The sequence below is a fragment of the Lissotriton vulgaris genome, chromosome 2_2, assembly GCF_964263255.1.
Source record: "Lissotriton vulgaris chromosome 2_2, aLisVul1.2, whole genome shotgun sequence".
NCBI lineage: Eukaryota > Metazoa > Chordata > Amphibia > Caudata > Salamandridae > Lissotriton > Lissotriton vulgaris.
Window position 1 is genome coordinate 3,339,104 of NC_141688.1, and position 5,751 is coordinate 3,344,854.

The 5,751-nt window shown below is 46.6% G+C and overlaps 1 pseudogene; it reads right to left on the reverse strand.

The window, feature by feature from the left end:
* Positions 1-2,250: 2,250 nt before the first annotated feature.
* Positions 2,251-3,288, reverse strand: LOC147728926 (28S ribosomal RNA; annotated as a pseudogene).
* Between the last annotated feature and the right edge of the window lie 2,463 nt (positions 3,289-5,751).

Sequence of the window (5,751 nt, forward strand, 5' to 3'; positions counted from 1 at the left end):
GACATGCAGGGGTCGATGAAGTGGCGGCCTTCCTCCAGAATTTTCACACGAAGCTCCTCACGAACCTCAGGCTTGGACCGGTACCGCTGGTATCGCCCCACATTGGGCGCCAACTGAGGTACTGGGTTTTTCAGAACCGGTACTGATCCGGTAACCCAGCGGTGTCAGGGGCAACACCCAAAGACCTCGAGTACTTTCCTGATTCAGACCACAGAAACACGAGTCTTCTAGGTGAAGTCAAGATCGAATTTATTGGCTGCAACCAAGTAACAAGTGTCCTAAAAGTACAACAGCACGGTGTGTATATTCTCAGGAGACTGTTCAACATTACAGAGCCAGGCTTCTCTTTTTATACAAAATATTAAGCTTCAGGCAAGCATTCTTAGATTTACAGTGCAAACATTCTTAGATTTACAGTGGGCTATTCACATATTTTTACTACAAAGAAAAGGCAGAGTCATGATGACAAGTCCACATTCCAGTTCGTCCAACCCACAGCAAATTACCCGGCAAGGCCCAACATTTTCATCAGATATCGGTGTACCCCCAATAAAACCGGGCTCCTCCTCATCATAAAGGAAAGGGAGAGAAAAGAGCAGGGACAGCTGTGAGTAAGATTTGGGTGGGGTGTGTGTGCGATGGGAACAGTTTATAGCCTGTTTTGCTTTGATGCTATCTTGTTCGGCCACTGGGAGAGGGACTGACCAAACAGGTTTGGCCTGGGGCAATGGTTCCAGCTTGCCCAGGTCACAGAAAAGTCAATTAAGGTGTATGTGTCCTTTGATATCGAATTCAACTGTAGCTACAAGCCTATGCGAAGGGCAACTCACAAAATGGCCGTCAAGCGTAACATGGAACCCAAGGGTTCAAAAACGAAAAAGACGATTTCGAGGTGAAATCGTTACTTGATTATGACGAAAATGCTTGTGCATAGTGTACTAGTCATTATCGGTCTTTTGATATAAAAATCGTCATGCTACCACAAAGTTTGTTGCACAAGTCCAGAATTTTTCAGAACTACACGACATGGCTCATAAAACCCAATGCTTTACACACTGGCTTAAGCCACTTTTCTCTAGCATTTTTATAAGCCGGGCATGCCAGAAAAAAATGAGCAATAGACTCATCTGGATGTGCACAGCCTGGGCACGGTGCAGGGACTGAGTTTGACCCATTCCATAATGATGTCACAGTATTGACTTGCAGGGTTCCAAATCTCATCTTCATATATTTCAGTTAGGGGTGGGCAGAAAACTCCGCTTTGCCAGCGTGATGGATAAAGCCAGCCACCCCTGCTCCCCGGCCCAGTCCCTGCTTCTGAAAGCAGCCAGGCTGGGGAGAGCCTCCCCGGGTCAAAGAGTACCCCCGTCCCCGGCACCCGGACCCTCGGCTGGCTTGCAGAAGGGGGGGGCTCCTGCACCCAGGGACCCGCCGGATGGACAAGGAGCCCAAGGCCTGGACCCAGCTTCCGAACCCTAGCCAGGCTGGGGAGAGCCTCCCCGGACCCCAGCGGACCCCCACCACCAGTGCTCCAGCAAGGGGGCTCCCGCACCCTTGGAGGCAGCACGAGCCCCGGGCCCAGTCCCAGCTTGCAAACCCCAGCCAGGCCAGGGAAAGCCTCCCCGAACCCTCGCGGAACCCCGTCACCAGCGCCTAGACCCTCAGCATGCTTCCAGGATGGGGGCTCCGGCAGCCTGGGACCCTGGGATGCAACATGAGCCCTGGTGCCCGTAGTAGCTTCCGAACGAAAAGTTGGAGTTAGCCTGGCCACCAGCCCGCAGGGCCATCTGGTCAACCAGCCTGCAGGGCCATTTGGTCACCTAGCCTGCAGTGTCAACTGATCAGGCAGCCAGGCGACCAGATGGCCCGGGACAGCCCAGCGCCCAGGTGGCCTGGAGGGTGCCGTACCCAGTCGCTCTTGCAGTCCTAAGAGGGTGCCTGGGTGCAGCTAGGAAGCCTCTCGGGGAGCTCCTTGCCCCGGGTGGCTGCTGCTCGCCTCCCTGCTGACTTGCCCGGGAGCAGCGGGCAGGGGAGACCCGTCGGCCCAGGCCATCTGGTCACCCTGCCGACACGCAAGGGATGGTGGCCCCCATCCCTGCACCCCAGTGGGGAAGGGACGGGAAGTGGAGGCGGCCTCCAGCGGGCCCGCGATATCCCCTCCGCATCTCCCATGCCGGCCCAGCGGCAAAGGGACCCACCCCTGGGTGTGTTGGAGGAGGGCATCCGCAGGCACCCACGCACATAGAGACAAAAGCTTGGCGCAGAGGATGACTTTAAATAGATTGCAGCAAGGTAGCTGCTCTGCTACTTACGAAACCCTGACCCAGAATCAGGTTGTCTACGAATGATTTAGCACCAGGTGCCCCACGAACATGCGGTGCACTAAGGGCGATGGAGGTGGCCTCCTTCTGTCCGCACTCCGGTCCCAAAGCGAGCGGCTCTAGGCACCGGCCCCCCCGAGAGAGGCCAGCTAGGCCAGGCCAACCAAGGCTCTACGGCACTGCGGTATTGTTACAGTTTAGGGGGGATTCTGACTTAGAATTGTTCAGTCATAATCCCACAGATGGTAGCTTCGCCCCATTGGCTCCTCAGCCAAGCACATACACCAAATGTCTGAACCTGCGGTTCCTCTTGTACTGAGCAGGATTACTATTGCAACAACTCATCATCAGTAGGGTAAAACTAACCTGTCTCACGACGATCTAAACCCAGCTCACGTTCCCTATTAGTGGGTGAACAATCCAACACTTGGTGAATTCTGCTTCACAATGATAGAAAGTGCCAACATTGAAGGATCAAAAAGCGACGTGGCTATGAATGCTTGGCCACAACAAGCCAGTTATCCCTGTGGTAACTTTTCTGACACCTCCTGCTTGAAACCCAAAAAGTCAGAAGAATCGTGAGGCCCTGCTTTCACGGTTTTTATTCATACTGAAAATCGAGATCGAGCGAGCTTTGCCCTTCTGCTCCATGGGAGGTTTCTGTCCTCCTCGAGCTCGCCTCAGGACACCTGCGTTATTGTTTCACAGGTGTACCGCCCCTGTCAAACTCCCCAACTGCCACTGTCCCTGGAGCGGATCGCACCCGGCTGGCGTCGGGCGCTTGGAGCCAGAAGCGAGAGCCCCAGGGGGCTTGCCCCCCACCTCACCAGGTAAGTGAAACACTGATAACAGTAATGGTATTTCACCGGCAGCCCGAGGGCTTCCCACTTATCCTATACCTCTCTTGTCTCTTCACAGTGCCAGACTAGAGTCAAGCTCAACAGAGGATTGTTACCCGCTGATTCTGCCAAGCCTGTTCCCTCGACTGTGGTTTTGCTAGAAAGTAGGTAGAGACAGTGGGAATCCCGTTGATCTATTCATGCGCATCACTAATTAGAGGACGAGGCATTTGGCTATCTGTACCACCTTGATGTGGCTCATTCTGGGTTATTATGCTGCCCATCAGCGTCAATTCGGTTTTTCTTCCAACAATACAACAGTCTTTCGCTCCAGAGTACAGCCACACTGAACGCTGTCCTCACTGGAACTGGGATCACATATAGGCCAGAGATAGTACAGCCTGCAGTACTATTCCAACTATTTTAAGATATTCTAGGAACAGTCCTGAAAAATTAAAATATGATTAGCAGGACATCAATAATCAATGTGTGATAATTATGTGTATGCGATTATTTGAGACCGATTCATCATTCATGACATTTCAATAAGTATGTATGATGTACACAACTATATCTACATTGTTATAAGCATACATATATAAAGCAAAAATACACATCTACAAATTGCACATCTAATTAGAAAAAAGCAAATCTAGAAACATTCACATCTATAAAATTTACCTCTATAATAACTCTTGTGTCAACTATAATCCTATATGTTAAAACATTGTGCTTTATAAGGGTGACATGTGTGCTGTAAGAAAGTGTACATCTAACTATAAGCTTCATACTTGTCCATGAATACTTTGCACATTTTAAGAGTGTCCATTAAAGTAGTCAGGCAAACATTTTTCTTGAATGGAAATGCCATTTGCAGACCTAAATCAGCCATAACAACATCATTACATTGAGGCCAAATACCACAACATCCAACGATAAAGCTATGAAATTTAACAGTGTTGCATTTTGCGAGATCTTTGATTTGCTGTGACAGATCCTGATAGTATTTCACTTTACTCTCAAACGCTAATTCAAGGGAATTCTGAGAATTTTCATAATTAATTGAAACATCAATCACTAGAGCTGTACCATTTTTGGTAAACACTACATCTGGTTTTCGTAGTTCTGCTTGATTATTCTTAACATGAGGTTCCCTATATGCCATTCAACCACACCTTTTTGCTCTATCAATGAGCAATTCCAGAATTTTGTTATGTCTTTTAATCCTAATGTCCTTAGTTTTAGGACATGCGCCTGAAATATGAGAAATTGTTTCACAAACATCATTACAATGCCTACATGTAGCAAATGCACGATATCTTCCCCTAGTGATAGTTTCTCTAGTATATAGAATATTTTCCCTTAGCATCAGCGCAACTTTGTACTGGTTTTCTTTCATTTTGTTATGCTTGCGGTTGGATTACTTGCTAAGTATTTTATACCATCACCTTGGACAGGGAGATTTGCCCATTTCTCAATTCTTCTTTTCTCCAATCATATGTTGCTAACAAATTCAAATCATAAGTCAGAAACCTACATGAATGAATGAGCTATGTACAGATCTGGAGCTGCCCTGAGATACAATAAACTATTGACTCTATTGAGACCAATTTGTGTACATAGTTTTGGTACACTGAGGCCCCCAATTATCTTTTCGAATATAGGAGACTATGACATGTGTATGCTGGAAGGTGTAGAAAATGTTTGACATACTTTTTTATTGTTTGATCCAGAACATTTAAAGTTTTAGCTTCTGTTCCTGTAATTTCCAATTGGAATGATAGTTTAGGGACCAAGTACTGACACACAATTTCTATTTTTTGTGTGGGCTTAAGTGGTAGATTATCAAGTTTTGGGCCGAATTGACAAGAACCTCATTCATTTTGTTATTGCTTGTATGGCCAGTGTTTGGATCAAAGTTCAAACCGAGGTATCTCTCACTTTCTCCTGGATGAATGTTTTCAATATTTTCTTTTTCAAACTGCCATGATTTACAGTTGTTAATCAAGATTTTATATTTATGATGACTGATATAAAATACATGTGTCTTTTTCACATTAAGTTTTAATCCTGTTGTTTTAAACAACTTTTCAATGATTTTCAGATTAGTACTCATTCCGTCCCAGGTGCTGCTGAGTACTGCGATGTCATCGGCAAAGGCGAGAGAGGTGATTTGCTCAATCAGACCATCTTATCCGAATGTGAAACCCTTGCCGTTTTTCTGATGATCATAGATCAGAGGATTCACAGCAATGTTAAATGGTAGTGGGGATAAAGAGTCACCTTGTTTAACCCCAGATTTCATTGTTATTTCAGGAGTTGCTTTGTTGTTCTTTCCCTTGAAAAATGTTGTTGAGTCAGTGTACTTTTAATATGTCTCTGATGTATGATGGAAATCTGTGCCTTGTGAGACTCTGTATAATGTGACCATGGCTGACAGAGTCGAAGGCTTTTGAGATATCTATGAACACTACTGCTAATGAGTGACTGTTTTTGTGCCCCTTTTTTGATATTTTGCAGGAGAGTCAGATTCTCGAGACAACCTCTCACCTTCATGAAGCCTTTTTGTCTCATATTCAATTCAACAAAAA